At 42.8% G+C, this 15,392-nt stretch overlaps 1 protein-coding gene across 8 annotated transcripts in view; it reads left to right on the top strand.

The window, feature by feature from the left end:
* The first annotated feature begins 10,968 nt into the window (after nt 1-10,968).
* CEP128 (centrosomal protein 128) overlaps nt 10,969-15,392 on the top strand; it is a 138,455-nt gene continuing 134,031 nt past the window's right edge. For 7 of the 8 annotated variants that reach the window (XM_072865405.1, XM_072865404.1, XM_072865399.1 and 4 more), the window contains exon 1: nt 10,969-11,085. The gene's annotated coding sequence lies outside the window, so the exon portion shown is untranslated. Of the gene's footprint in view, nt 11,094-15,392 lie in introns of all 8 variants that reach the window. The other variant, XM_072865398.1, reaches the window with a different exon arrangement.

Genomic DNA, 15,392 nt, shown 5'->3' with positions numbered 1-15,392 from the left:
GGCACACTGCTCATATCTGTAACTCACCCTGCAGCCCTAAGAGCCACCACCCACCACCACATTTTGGTGTCCATACCAATCTGACTAAATAAAAACGAAGTCACAGGCAGACCACTGCATTTCAGGGCTGATGAATGAGGGAGCTGTACACTCCACTGAGGCACAGGCAAGGGAAAAGGTGTGACTCAGTGTTGTCAAGTCAGACATGGAGCTCTGTAACTGTTCACCACTTTGGTCAGAGACTCCAGTACAGTGTAGGCCAGACCAAGTTGCTGGAGGCTGCTACCCATGTGTTCAGGCTTGCCATCTCTCAGCGGTGGGATTGTGTTCTTTCCCATCCAAGGGCTAATGACAAATTTAATGAAGAAGAAAGCCACAAGCTAGTACAGGTTCTGAGGGTGAAAGCACACCTATTTCTGGGCGGCTATCCCATCCCGTCCTGTCCAATCCCATCCTGTCCCCTGTGGAAGCCAGCCACCCCATATCCTGTGTGGCATAGTAATTCAGGGTCAGCAAGTGCAACATTACCACAGTTGCTACAATCCGCAAAACAACCTACTGGTTAGGCTACCCCTTCGTTGTTGTCTGAGACATCCAGAGCAATATTGACTGGCATTCATGAGGCATGGCCTGTCTTCCTGTTTTGGGGACCATAGACAAGACACACATTCTCACCCATCCATCATATCAGTTTTGGGACACAGTTGTATCATTTCATAATACTCCAAAGTCTTACTAATCTCTGAGGGCAACTCATAAGAATGGGGGCCAAGGCTGTGGTGCAAGCTCAGGGATTCTTACTGTGTGCTCCATACAATCCCACTGGTCCTTCCCTGATCTGGAAACAACGCCTCAGTGCCCACCCATCCTGCAGGGAAGCACTTGCGGGATCTTCAGGACTTGTCTCCTTGTTTCCTCTCATGCTGTTATGGTTTCCGTGATTTATACTGTTGTAGCCACATGGCCATAATTTTTAAAAATTAAATGCAGATACATCAGAGACCAAACAAAACTGAAAGTTTAGTGGAGTTAGGCTTGCCTTGGGTGCTCTACCCAAAGGGAGTAATCAGCCACTTAATAACCTTCACCTAATGTGGTACGTTACAAAACTCAGACAGTGCTACAACTGCCTACAGGGTTTTCCCAGGATAATTAAAATTCTCTGCTGGTTTTCTTGTTCTTACTGCCAAAGTATCCAGCTTGTCCTGGGGACACTCTATGCTGTATTAGCAATAGGGCATTAAAATCTCAGTTCTTTTCGGCTTTGGCAAAGAAATATTCTGGTTGACACAGGCTGACACAGAGGCATACAAAGCCATCTAGCAAAACAAATATATCACCAAAGGAATCTCTGTCTTCTTTTGGACCAAGTCTCCTAGCTGTCATGGGTCTATTCTACACCTGATTTCCAGGCAGTGGTTACAAGCCATAGGTGTTTCATCCAGCAAACAACATTGCCTGACACTGTCCAGAGGCAGCTTGTCAACTTTGAGCAGCAGCAGCATTAAAATCCTCTTCCAGCTTAATCTCTGTTTTCTCACAACCAATCTTGATGACCTAATATGACTCAGAGCACAACAGAGGAGTCCTTACTTTTCACGACATGACCTGGTTAGCAGAAAGAGACTAGGGATGTGTAGCCCCTCTTTAATGACAGTAGTGCTGGGATGATTTATTGCAACCTCTTGAATGTACTCTCTTGCAACCCCCCTCTCCTCCACTTTTATTCCAGCTTCAGCATTACTTTTTATGTATCACTGTGTGTGGACTAAGCAAAGGAACAATAGTTTTATTGGTGGGCAGATAAGTAGTCCCAAGGTTTGAGTCATTTCAGTGAGTTTTCATAAACCAAATCATACTCATTCATTTGATGTACTAAAGGTATCCTTATGCTACTTACCTTTACTAATACTTACCCTGCATTAGGTACTCCATAGTAATTGTGTTTCAGACTCTTAAACTAGGGGAAAGGTAATTTGTTTCATTGCTCTTTCACTGAGGGCAAAGTATTTTGAATTACCTTTTATTTAGTAGGAAAAAGAGCATGCATGTATATATTGGCATTAGAAGCTTTGGCATGTCAACTGCTTTGTGGCAGCAATGATTGACCAGAAAGTGTTAATGGAAAGAATAAATATCTTCCCAGCTATTTCTAAGGGATCAAAAATGGCAACTTGCAGACCGAAGAAATGGCAAGGCTGATACTGAAGTTGTAGATGTGCTGAGCAGATTTCAAAATAAGTAAGAACTGCTTAATATATGGTTTCTGGGCTTGAACCCTGAATGAGAGAAGCAAGGGACTCCTCTTGTTCAAGGCCTGATAGCCTTGAAGGAAACAGAACAGAACATGTGACTTCAGGCTGGGAAGAGCTCCAGGTCTGGATGCATTGCTTCCCGGGCTTCGAGACTTGGCTTGCACATTCTGAGCCAGGAACATCAACAGTAAGAGTTTGGGGAGAAAAAGGACTGTAGCTAACCACATGGTGTTTCCACAGGCCCTGGCTTCGCTCTGAAAAGTTATGCTTTAAGCAAGATGATGTTGTTCACATTGTAGTTTCTAGCATATTTAAGGAATTTGCTGTCTAGAAGTCTGCAATCACAGTTTAGTTGTTTCACTCTGTCAGGGCTCGGCCCTGGCCAACCTGCCCACCCCAACACCATGCACCCTCTGTGACAGCTCCGAGGCTCTGGGTCAGCTCAGGCCTGGGCACCTAAACCCATCGGAGCTATTTAAAAGTTGAACCCGTTCCCAGCCTGATTCCTGCAGCGCTGTCTTGCTGACTGGTTTTCCTGGGTAGACTCTGGACCTATGTAGAACTTAGCATTGTCTCTGGTCTTCTCTCCGGTCCTGTCTCCTTGATAGACCTTGGACCTCATTGTAGTCTTGTCTCCAGGTGTCTCTTGCTCTTCCTGTCTGGACCCTGGACCTGATTTGATTCCTTGCCTTGCTGGGGCTGTCAATATCACCAGCCCAATCCTGCTGAGATGCTGCAGGACTGTGTCCTGTCGGCGAGGTCACTGTCTGTGCTGTGGCCATGCTTGGCTCCCAGCTTGCTGTTCCTCCTAGAGGAGCCTGTCGGGGCTGAGGGCATTGATGGGCCTGACTGCTCCTGCCTGGCCTCCTCTAGGACCTCCCTCCACCCTGCCCACAGCCCAGGACCCCATGTCAGCCCCCAGGGCCATCAGTCCCTGGCCCAGCACCGCCACACTGGGGCTGGTCTCCAGCTCCCCACAGCCCGGCCCTGCCTGGCCATGGGCCCCACTAAGCCAAGCCTGACACCCAGGCTGACATCCTGGCCCAGCCTCAGCCCGTCCCATCCCCAGGGAGGTGCCCAGTGCCTGGGGTTGGGGCTGAGGCTGGGCCGGGGCTCGCCGGCTGCCTGGCTCCTGGCTGGGCCGGCAGGATGGAATGGGCTGCCAGGCCCTGCCTGCTGCCCTGGGGGGATCCCCTGTGGCTCCTGGTGCCTGGCCCTGAGGGAGCCGCTAGCCTTGCAGTGCCACGCTCTGGCTTCTCCTAGACACCTCCTGGTCCTTCTGTTCAACATTTTCCTGTCCAGGCAGCCAGACGGTGGAATAAAAAATACATTTGTAAAGCTACAGATAACCCCAGGCTAGGGAGGTCTGTGAACTCTAGATCAGAATTTGAATTCAGAAGAGAAAAACACAAGTAGCTACATGCAATGAGACACACCCAGCACGGCAGAAAAATGGGAATATTGTGCATTTATTCCACTTTGCTTTGCATTTATAGAGTTGTCTGGAATACTTTTTCTGTCAAGAAAGAAGTAGAAAATCTGAGGATTATTCACAGGATAATAAGGAAAACAGGAGGTTTAGAAACATGACCCATATTGAAGGAACGATGGAGCACAGTTGCTTAGCTTAGTCAAGACCACAAGTATTTTAGGCTGTAAAAAAGAACAATAATCAGTAGCTCTGGCCACGTCAGTTCTGAAGTGTGATGGCATCTAGCAGCTTAGAATGGCAACTTTCCAGCCCGTGTAGAATATTAATAAGCATTCCTTTTTTATATACTAGAAAATGTTAATGTATTAAAAGTATCACCAACATCTGTACATCCACAATTATAAACATAATCCTAAGAACAGACATTCAAAATCCTATGCCCTGAGGACAGAGAAATGAAGCAGTTTTAATCAATTAATATGGCTTACTCTCTGATCCTAATAAGCAAATAGGAAAGAAAAATCACTTGTAAATCTGCAGTATATTGCAGATTTTTTTTTCCTGGTTCCTTTTCAAAGTCTCCTGCAGGTTCCTATTAATTTAAACATGGCAAAAATCGACAAGCATATTTTTCCACTGGTACAGACACTCCCTCTAGTGACAGCCACAGTCGCTCATTTAGTACTTATCTTCTCAAGCACTGCAAGGCTCAGAATTCCATTGTTTTGGGGATGATTTTTTAAAAATTAACATTATTGTCATCTGCCAGATTTGAGATGGTATCTCGGGTATCTTTGCACTGCTTATATGGTTTATACACAAATCAGATAAACCACAACAGGTTCTAACAAAGAAGCAATTTGCTCTAATTGGTGTTCCACATAAACTCCTCAAGGGATTACTAGCTATCAACAGTTAAATCTTGTAATATCTGTGTGAGGAAGTGTTCAAACTGGGAAAATAATTCAGTGAAGAGTAGAATAAAGACTTGGGGTTTTTTCTTATTAATCAACATGTTTAGCCATTCCAGACACTTGTAAAATATGCCAGTTCCAACCCGTTTCTATTTCAGTATCTGAAATAAGTTCTGGTCTGTCAGAAAAAAATTACATTAGACATGCTGCTTTGACACAGCAGCACTCATCAGACCAAATGTTTGAATAGCTACATGAAAGAACGTTATTCTAGGTTCTTGAAGATTCATGTCTACATAACCAATTTATCTTGGACTTCAAGAACAGGTAGTTATGGAGTTTTATGGTTTTGGGAGCTTAAGGAACTCTTGTGCTTCCCCCTTTGCTTTATTTCATGAAAAAGCCATGAAAAAGCTGTGAAAACTGAAACACTCAGTTGGCTGAAGACTAAATAGGAGGTACTGCTGTGTAAAGCCTTGCAAAGTCTGAGGTTGTAAATTCTAAGAGTGCTCAGAGAGAACACTAAGATGAAACTATCCATTGGACTTGGGCTATTAGTTAAGCTAAGAACTATGAAAGCTGTTTTCAGGCAGGTATGTTTGTATCCAGAAAGGACTACAGAATCAGAGTCACAGAATCGTTGAGATTAGAAGGGACCCCTGGAGGTCATCTGGCCCAAGCCCCTGATCGAGCAGGGTCACCTAGAGTCGGTTGCCCAGGACTGTGTCCCGATGGCTTTTGACTATTTCCAAGGATGGAGACTCCACAACCGCTTTGTGCAACCTGTGCCAGTGCTCAGTCACCCTCACAATTAAAAAGTGGTTCCTTATGTTCAAACAGAAGTTCCTGTTCAGTCTGTGCCCATTGCTTCTTTTCCTGTCACTGGACATCATCTTCTTTACACCCTCCCTTCTTTACACTCTCCCTTGATGAGATCCCCCAAGCCTTCTCTTCTCTAGGCTAGACAGCTCCAGCTGTCTCAGCTTTTCCTCATGGGAGAGATGCGCCAGTCCCCTAATCATCTCAGTGGCCCTCAGCATGTTACTAGCTCCCTCAGCATGCGTGGGTGCATCCCACCAGGGCCCGTAGACTTCAGTATGTTCAGTTTATTAAGAGTATTCTCTAAACTGATTCTCAAGTATGTTCAGTTTATTTAAGTATTCTCTAAACTGATCCTCTTCCGTTCTTCAGACTTTCCCCTGGGGTTTTCTTGTTCCAGACTCTCCCCCTGGTCTCTGAGGCCTTGGATTCCTAAAGGCAAAGACTTTCTCAGTTCCTTGAGAGCAAAGACTGAGGCAAAGAAGGCATTCAGTAACTCAGCCTTCCGCACGTCCTCTGTCACCAGAGCCCCTGCTCCCATTTAGCAGTGGTCCCACATTTTCCCCAGTCTTCCTTTTGCTACTTATGTACTTACAGAAGTCCTTCTTACTGCCATTGACATCCCTTGCCCAGACTGGGGCACAGAATAGAAGATAGCTTATTTATTTACAATTACAAGACCTTTTCTTCCTTTCTGCATTTATCCTAAAAAAGCTCTCAGGTTTTTTTTCTCAGGCTTATATTGCCTGTGCCTCTTATCTAAAGTCAGCTTTCTAGTCATCTTTGTCTGATTTCATTCTGCTCTGCCTGCATCTCTAGCATAAGCATCTACGCTCAGAAATAACATCCAGCAAAAGCTTATCTGCCCTCATAATTCAGACTTCAGACAGACCTTGCACTTTTCTTTGACTTGGGTCATGGCACATACATGTTTTGATATGGAGACTAGCATGTTTAATAGAGGAGCTTGACTGTTTATTACAACAATCATTAATCAAACCAGGCTTTTAAGCTCACTGACTTAGGTGATAATTCACCTAGCCCACAGTGCTTCTCCTTCTTGTGTGTCTATGATACCTGTTCCTAAAAGAACTCATTTTCTGAGCCCAGTAAATGATGAATCTTTAAGCCAGTTACTTATTTATTTAGGGTTGTCTTATCTTTTCTTTTTGATAGCCTTCTGAAAGAAATATCTAAACAATCTCCTGAAAGCCACAAGAATAATGACTTGTCATGGGTGACAAGTAGTGTAGCATGTAAAAATACCACTAGTGACAAATCCAAGAATTAAAAAATTTCAATTTAAGCCTAAAAAAAATAAATTACTAAAAAAAAAGTTATAGTCCTTCTGGATTTTCCACCCTTAAGGTCTGTGTCCTCAGGCTCCCTATACATTTACTTATATATATAGTAACGTAATGGCTTATAATAATCTTTCATTTTTTAAAAAAACAATGATCTTTCTTAAGTGTATGAGTCAAAGGGCACAATAGCATTAATCAAGCAGCACTAGCCTTAAGTAGTAAAACCATGCTGGCCTCTCTAAATGCAAGCACTGTCAAGTGATTGTCTCAACACAGCACTTTAGTTAACAGAATGCTGGGATATATATTTCTGATTTCATATAATAACACAAAAGTGTTCTGTGTTTGTAAAGTTAAACAACTTATTTAGAAGTATTTCTAGTATAGTAGTTTATTATGCATAGTTAAATCATTTATTTCTCATGTATAAGTATTCCAAACTGAAGAGATGTTCTGTAGCAATCCTACGCACTTACATTTAACATCCTTATGACAGAACTAAACAAAAAAATTAATCACAGTACTGGTCAGGTTCCAAAAAGAGAATTACAGAAATATGAAGATACTTGTTAAAAATGCTAAAAGGGGCAGACAAGGGAGTTACCTTGCATGCCTCATGGTGAATCTTTAAGGACACCAAACTGCAAGAGCACACCTAGTAAATAAGGCTTCAGGAAGGGCATAAGAAAGCCAATGTTGTTGACACTAGGATAAGGTCAGTTATTAAAAGCAAGAAATCATCCTTCAAAAAGTTAATGTCATGTTTTAGGGTAGAGCACAAAGTTTTCTTTCAAATGCTAGCAGGCTAAATGTAAAATATAGTAGAACAAGTTTAAAAGCAGTTGAGGAACAACTTGTGAAAACCAAACACTAATAATCCCTTTTCAAATGCAACAAAGCAAGGAATGCTGTCAGAGTCTATAAGACTGGTAGATGACTTAGCATATAAAAGGAGCATGTAGATAACACCGTAATCCAAAACTGAATGATGTTTTGTTTCTATGCTTACTGTAGAAGAGCTCAGACAGATTCTCAGACTGATATTTCTTTGTGGCCAGATAAATTCAACTTGAGAAAAATAACCAGTCAAAATCTTATTTACTTGGTGATTGAAACAGCAGAACTAGTGACTGTGGTGTACTTCTCAATCAACACCCTTTTTGTACCAGAGGACTAATTAATATTATGCTAATATTTAACAGAGATTCTAAGGAAAATAAAGGAATTTCAGATTCAGAGAATACAGACTACAGAATCCAGAACACACAATGTCAGAATCCAGAATAAAAAAATACAGTTTCTGTATTTTTGTATACAGAATACATATTCTGTATTTTCTACAGCAACTGTAGTGGTACATTAGTAGAAACTACAATAAAGAATAAAATTAATGGCTGCATGTATAAATAAAATATTTGGAGGAAGAATCAAAACAGCTTTTTTGAAAGACAAACATTCGTCATATATTTTGGAAGTCTTCCGAACTGTCAACAGAACTTTAGACACAGTTTACTTAGATTTTCAATCAGCCTTTAGGACAGCCTTCAGCAAAGGCCCTTAAATTATGCAGCTATAGAGTAGAAAGAAAGCACTTTTTCACATATCCGGAAGTAAACTTCTAGAAATCATCGCCAGGAGGTTGGGGAGGCAGACAGGATTATACAAATTTAGGAGCTACAGGCCTGTAAACAGATACCAAAGGAAATAGTCCTCTTACAAATGTCCTCTGACATGACAAATGTGGATGCTGGAGGAAACTACAGAGAGGGTTAGAAAGTAGCCAGGTTCATGTGCTCTCTCTAAATAGCATTTCCTGCTGTCACTGTTGAATACAATATGCTGGGCCAAATGGACCAACAGGGCATTTTTTATGTTCCTATCTGGACATGGTGACAAATACATGCATGCAAATTTTAGCCCTCTCCCTGCTCTAAAGAAAGTTGCAGCAAAAAAACCCCTAATGCATCCATCTAGTCTGGAAATCAACTTGCACAGGTACAAGGAACAGACTTTATGGAGTTGACAGTTCATCACACTAGCTTAGTGTGATCACACACACACACACATTAGCAACCCTCATCAACAACCCTATCACACTTACCTATTCCCTCTCTCATTCCCTGAATTCTGAAGGGAACAGAGAACACCAGAAGTTTGCACTAAATATGTTGTGCAAAAACCACAGTGAGCTTCAAGCAGTTTGTTACCTTACACTAGTGTTCACTGAATCAACTGAGTCTGAAAACATCACTGGCCTGCTGCTTTTCTTCTCTGTTGGGAGTGGTGGGATCTTGATGGTTTGGATCTTTTTCAGCAAAGATATACACAGTCCAGGAGTCTTAGCATACATGCCTGCTTACATGTTTTCTGTAAGTCTTTAGTATTTCACTTGTTACACCAAGCAAGCCTCAGCTTGATGAGGATGGGAAAACTATGTATTAGTCAGTGGCATAAGCCTTATTTCATATGCATATGTGAAAGAGTTACAATGCTTGTGGTAATGCTGCAGCTGACAATGTAGCTGTGTGCAAAAATAGCTGTCTGAAGCACTGGAAGCACCTGCTTCCTTCTGTTACAACATTAGACCAATATATACATAGATAGCAAGTGCTGTTTGCTGACTAGCTGCTTTCACAATTGAAATATGCATGGTTAGCATGGTCTTTAGGACCAGTGGTTGTGCCCAGGTTGGCAGTCTCAGGTGGAGACTCATCAGCTTCCACTGGAACATTGTGTTGATAGCAAGCCAGATGTGCTCACACTTAGCATAGATGCAAATACACTTCTCAAATATGCACCAGCCACATCCAGGACACACTCCTTACCCCTTCATCCTCTCTGTGATGGCCTGAGAGAGCCTACTAGGTCAGAAAAAGAAATCTGCCCATGGATGAATTCTGGGAGTCTATGGAGGAGCAAGCCCACTGCCAGGTGCAAAACTGGGAGGAGAGGAAATCCCTCAGAGAGCTCAGGAAGATTCAGGGCCTGTCTCCCAGAGACCAACATGAGCAGCCTTATGAGACTGAGCAGAAGCCCTGACTCTCACCCTGCATTTAGACCTACCAGCACAACCTGACCATGCTGCAGTTTGCAGAGAAAAGGCCAGGGCAATAGTCATGCATTGGAAGCCAGGGAAGACTTATTTCTTCACTAATGCTTCAGCTCACAGAGAGGTAAATTATTACATTCCTGTTCTGTGTCTCACCTGCCTTCAGCTCAGATGAGGATAATGCCACCTGAGCATGACCACAAATCAAAGACACAGCAGCAGGGGCCAGCAGCCATTGCCTGGGTTGTTGGTGGATGCTGCCAGTGGCAGGGGGCCTGGATTACTCCTGAGGTGTGTTGTAATCATACAGCATTGCAAGCATGCCTGCTGCATTAGAGACTTGTGGGTGAGTCAATGAAACAGTCCTGCGGGATAGGAATAAAGGTAGGCAGTATGGATTGTCAGCCATGCTTTATTACTGTGCTCAAAGGCCAATGGTCACTCCCTGGAGTGGATCCCAGAGGCAATACAGACATACCTGCGTTAAAAAAACCAACCCACTGCGTTTACCTTGGGCTTGAGGGCTCACCTACAGGTGATCTGCAGCCAAATATTCCAGTGATTTTAGGACTGTTGCAAGTTCTGCCCAAGTTTCAGAGGCCCAGGCAATGTTCCTGTGATCACTCACAGCACTCTTTATCCCTTTTCTTTCTTCAAGGCTACTCAGTGTAGCAGTCTGTAATATTTGGTCATTTTTATTGCACACAAGGCTAATAGATACATCTGTGAAGAGGGAGATGCCTGGCTTGAAGAAACAAGAAAAAGTCAAAGAGATAGAAATGGCGACGTCTTCCCTGTAAGAAACAACTGTTTTAAGTAGCTCACACACTCCTTTTCCCAGTGGATCAGCCAGGCACCTAGTCTCCTCATAAGCAGAATATACACACCAGCTTTGCTAGGGCAACAACTTTTATTTCTGCTTTTCATGTTTATTTAGCTGTAGTGTTTGTAATCCCCCATGTGTATTTTGTAAACGTTTACCTTTTAAAAACTTATAAACACCAGTGTACGCGACCACCTTCCGACCGCCGCCCACACCCTACGGCCACGGCCTCTGAAGGACCAACGGCTTCCCCGCGGGGCGGAGCCTGGCCTTCCGTTACCGCTCCTGCGGGCGCGCGCGACTCGGCCCGGCCGGCGTCGCCGCCGCAAAGCCTCTTGGGAGTTGAAGTCCTCCACTCGTTCTTTCCCACGGCGGGCCTGTGCTCGTGGACTACCTGTCCCACAGAGCCTTGCGGGAGGGCCTGGCGCCCGGAAGGCGGCTCCGGCAGCTGGCGGCAGGGCGGCTAGTTCAAGTTGCCATAGCGGCGAGGTGAGGAGGTGCGCGGGGCTGTTGGGTGTGCCCGGGGAAGGGGTCGGCTTCGCCTTGGGGAGGTGGGGCGTCCTCCCGCAGCTGCTGTGCGGTGAGCGCTGGGGGCGCGGGAAGGCCGGAGTCGGGGCTGCGGCCAGAGCGGCGTGCGGGAAGGGGCTGCGCTGCCGCTCGGGGCTGGCGGGGTGCGGAGCTCCGCGGGAGGGTGGGCGCTGAGGTGAGCGGCGCCGGGCGGCGCGGCAGCCGGAGCTGCGGCAGGAGGCGCAGGGTGTGGCGGCCGCGGGGTTACTCACGAGTCGCGGCGGCAGCCGGGGCAGCCCGTGGTCCTGCCGGAGGCCCGGCCGTCGGTGAGCCCGGCTCCGTTCTGGGGATGTCCCGCTGCCCCCGGGGCTTTCACGGTCCTGTCCGGGGCAAAAGATCCCGGAGGCCCTCAGAGATGAGGTCAGGTGTTAGTGAAGGTCGATACGTGCACGGCGAGAAGAGGACTTGCAGAGGGCATTAGTTGAGCTTACTTGCTGTGAACAGTATGAAAGAACCGTTTTCTGTGTCGTGGTGATGAAGAGTGATGGCAACATGGTGTCACAAGTTGACAATAAAATGTAGTACTGGTGTCTGAAACCATAATGGTGAAATGACACCATGTTGGATCACCTTCCTGGCTTTTTGAATACTTCTTCTGGCTCAGTTAGAAGCACTGAAGGAAAAGGCCTTTCAGGTGTCATGTTGTCCCTTTCTGGAACGGCTGTTGAATTTTTTTGTCATGCTCAGTCTTAACTATAGGGCTTCAAACATGCCTTTAGCACTAAGTTCGTTACCTAGTGATAGATTAGTCTGCGTGGAGCTAAACAAATAAAAACACTTGAGAAGTAATCAGGTTGTGTATACTGAGTTCATCTTTTGCTTACTTGAGCTGGAGAACTTGCTGTGGAGACTGTCAGCTGTACTTCATGTTTGCTTTACCCTGCAGATCTCTTAACAGGAGAGTCCTCAGTGAAACTGAAGCCCTGTTTTCTACAGGGAAGGAAAATACTGAGTGTTGATGTTTTTCCTCAGTGCAAGAAAGGTTATAATCTGTTTGGGTAGACTAAAAACCAGTAAATGACAAATGATGCTCACTGTCAAGTAGGTTGTATGATCATGTGCTGAAATCAGTCTAGGTTTTTGGAAAAAGTGACAATAGGCTTTTTTTTTGGTTTAAATTAATAGGCAAATGTGCATACAGAATATTTGTACAAATTTCTACTTTATGACTTTTTTAAAATCTAAAATGAAACTTCTGTAATTGCTTTAAAAATGAGGATGGTGCTTTATATGAAACAAAACTTAAAAGTACTTATGGTTCCTCTTAGGTTGCTCATGAGAACAAAGAGGAATGCTACTTAACCATAAATAGAAAGTTTTCTTCAGACAAAATGTCCTCCTGTGTCTAGTGTTTTCTTTTATGTTTATCTTGTTTACTAGCCTTTCTTCAGAGCTTTGGCCAGTAAATACCTTAATAAGTTTATTTTTGGACAGATGAAAACAAACCCATTAATCTTTTCTGCTGTAAATCTTGATTTCCCTTTTGTTTTCTCCAGGGTCATAGCTTTTCAGTAGCTGGGGGTCTTAGGGTTGAGACACTTCTGAGAATGACGTTTTCAGCAGATAAGTCAACTGCTGTTTTTCATTGATTTCTATCAGTCCCTGTCTCTTTTCTGACATTACAAGTTGCAATACTTGTCTAACCAGGGGTACATGTAGGGCCATGTTCAGAGGCCCACTCTCAAAAGAGTTTGAGAAATTTTTAAGAATTTAGTTCCCATCAGCTGAGATGCAATAACTAACCTTTGGAATTCTGCTGGCTTATGCCATTTCATCTGGAAATGAGTTAAAACACTTTCTATCACTTGAATGCTCTTATGTGTCTCATTGTTCTTAATTTCTCTGTCTAGTCAGGTATCCTTAAAAAGCCATCTTTACATTTTCTGAAGTGATGAATTTATCTCATCTTCCCTTCCCTTATCTCACTAAAGCACATTTTTACTGCCAGTATCAGAATTCACTACTCCAGTGCCTCTCATTCTAGTCAGCTGAAATAAAGTCTAAATGAGGCTGAGAAAGCATAAACACTGAGCACTAGGAAACTTATCCTTAAAAAGCCATCAGTTTCACTAATGTGAAACTGATAATGTCGTAAGTGATATTACTATTGGGCTCTCAGCTTCTAGAAAGAAATGTGACAGGGTGGAATTAAGAGTTAAGCCTAATCTTTCACTTGGAGCTGTTTGACTCACAGACAAGCTATAGGATTTGTGTGATGTAAGGTTTTTAGCTTTCATGGGATACTTCTGTGTGGTATTCTACATACAGAGTAAATCCAACATATGCTTTTCTGCCCAGTTTAGGAGGAAAAGAGAATTTGCTTCCTGTGAAACTGTGAATGGAGTTCTGAAGAATCTAAGTTGCCAAAACAACATTTACTATGACTTTGTAGTTGAGATAATGTATGACAGATACAGACCATCAACCATTTGCTATGATCATTAAAATTAAATGTGTTGTGACTGTAAGAATAACAGTCAGGCAAAATATGCTGGTACATAGGTCCATGAGTAGATGAAGACTAGATTGCTGTGGATTAATGTCTCAGAGTTGAGTTTCTGATCCCTAATAAGGCTGATCTTGTGCTTAATTCTTAGTATGGCCATTAATAGGGTCTCCCCTTTACTTGGTGTCTTAAAGGTATTTTCACAAAATGCTTTGAAACTGAAAATCTTTGTTAAGCTTGGAGGAAATTGATCACCGAATAAGTGACTTTTTGGGTTTTGAGCGATTGTGCTGCTTGTCATGCTTGGTAAGATCCAAAAGAGATGTTTCCGCCTGGAGAACTGACACTGCAGTTATAGAAGGAATTCAAAAATACTCTAGAACAGGTGATGCCAAACTTGTTTGAGAGAAGTCTCATTTCATGCTTATCAGTGATACCTGTGGTCTATGTGTTGGAATATGGATCTTGCTGATGTCTGTTCTAGTAAAGATCGAGGGGAAAATACCGCTTGATGTAGTAATGTGCAGGACAGAGTAAGTTGTTTGGGTTTTTTTTGTACTGAATTATGGTAAAAATGAATATTATTCTATGTTGTTATTTCGACTGGTGTTTTATTTCTTTTATTTTCCTCTGTCTTTGAAAATATCCCATATTTTGTGTTTCCTAGTGCTCAGTGTTTATGCTTTCTCAGCCTCATTTAGACTTTATTTCAGCTGACTAGAATGAGAGGCACTGGAGTAGTGAATTCTGATACTGGCAGTAAAAATGTGCTTTAGTGAGATAAGGGAAGGGAAGATGAGATAAATTCATCACTTCAGAAAATGTAAGGAATATTAGTGTACTTTAGCACAGACTGAGTACGTTGATTTACTCTCCTTCGATGTTTGAAAGGTTTCTATCCAAGTCTGGGGGACACAAATTTACAACCTTTTAAAAATTAAATATAATGCTCTGGAAAAACATCATGTCGCCTCTGTATAAAATACAATATAAGAATTGAAACTCATGCATGGTTTCTTTGGGAAACTTCAGCTGTAATGGCTAGAAGAATGACACTTTTACTGTGGCTTTTTTGGGTTGACTACAGGGCTAAAGGGAGTTCAAGAGTTTGCCAATCTATTTCCTCTTCCCCAGAGTAGGCTCAGACTGTTTCTCCCAGCAGATGCCGTTAACACAGATCTTATGATAGTGATTCTGTGACCTTTAGGCAAACTGCTGCAGTGTGTAATAGTTTAAGAAAAAATTGCTATCTAGCCTACCTTTTGAGGGTCATAATTTTATGTCTGACTTTCCTATACTGGTCATAGCTGTCTGTAGTTTTTAATAATTTCTCTTCCCGTGTCTGATGTTTGTTATGCAATTTTCCCTCCTTTACCTTGCTGTTCTTAAGACTCAGCAATCCCCATTCTTTCCTCACAAGCCATATTTCTTCTACCTCAAGTAATTTTTGAATTATAGTCAAGTGAATTGCCCCAGCATCAACATAGTAATCTGGGTTATGTTGAATTAACATTGGATAATATAAATAATATTTCACAATTTACAAAATTACCTTTATTTTTACATTTTGTATAATGTTAGCTTTTTCTTTCTAGAATATGACATTGCTGATGCATATTCAATTTGAAATACTAAAGCTCTTGAATAGCCTTTTCTTCCCTCTTTCTCTTACCAGCTTTTGTTTTCCTTGCTGTATTTGTCCAGTTGGACAAATAGTGTCAGCTGCAAATTTAATAAACATATTATATTGCATTTCATTTAATGAAAATATATAGTGGATTCA

Source organism: Ciconia boyciana, chromosome 6 (assembly GCF_034638445.1).
Source record: "Ciconia boyciana chromosome 6, ASM3463844v1, whole genome shotgun sequence".
Classification (NCBI taxonomy): domain Eukaryota; kingdom Metazoa; phylum Chordata; class Aves; order Ciconiiformes; family Ciconiidae; genus Ciconia; species Ciconia boyciana.
Note: the sequence above shows the minus strand (reverse complement) of the source record. Positions and strands in the feature narration are given on the sequence as shown.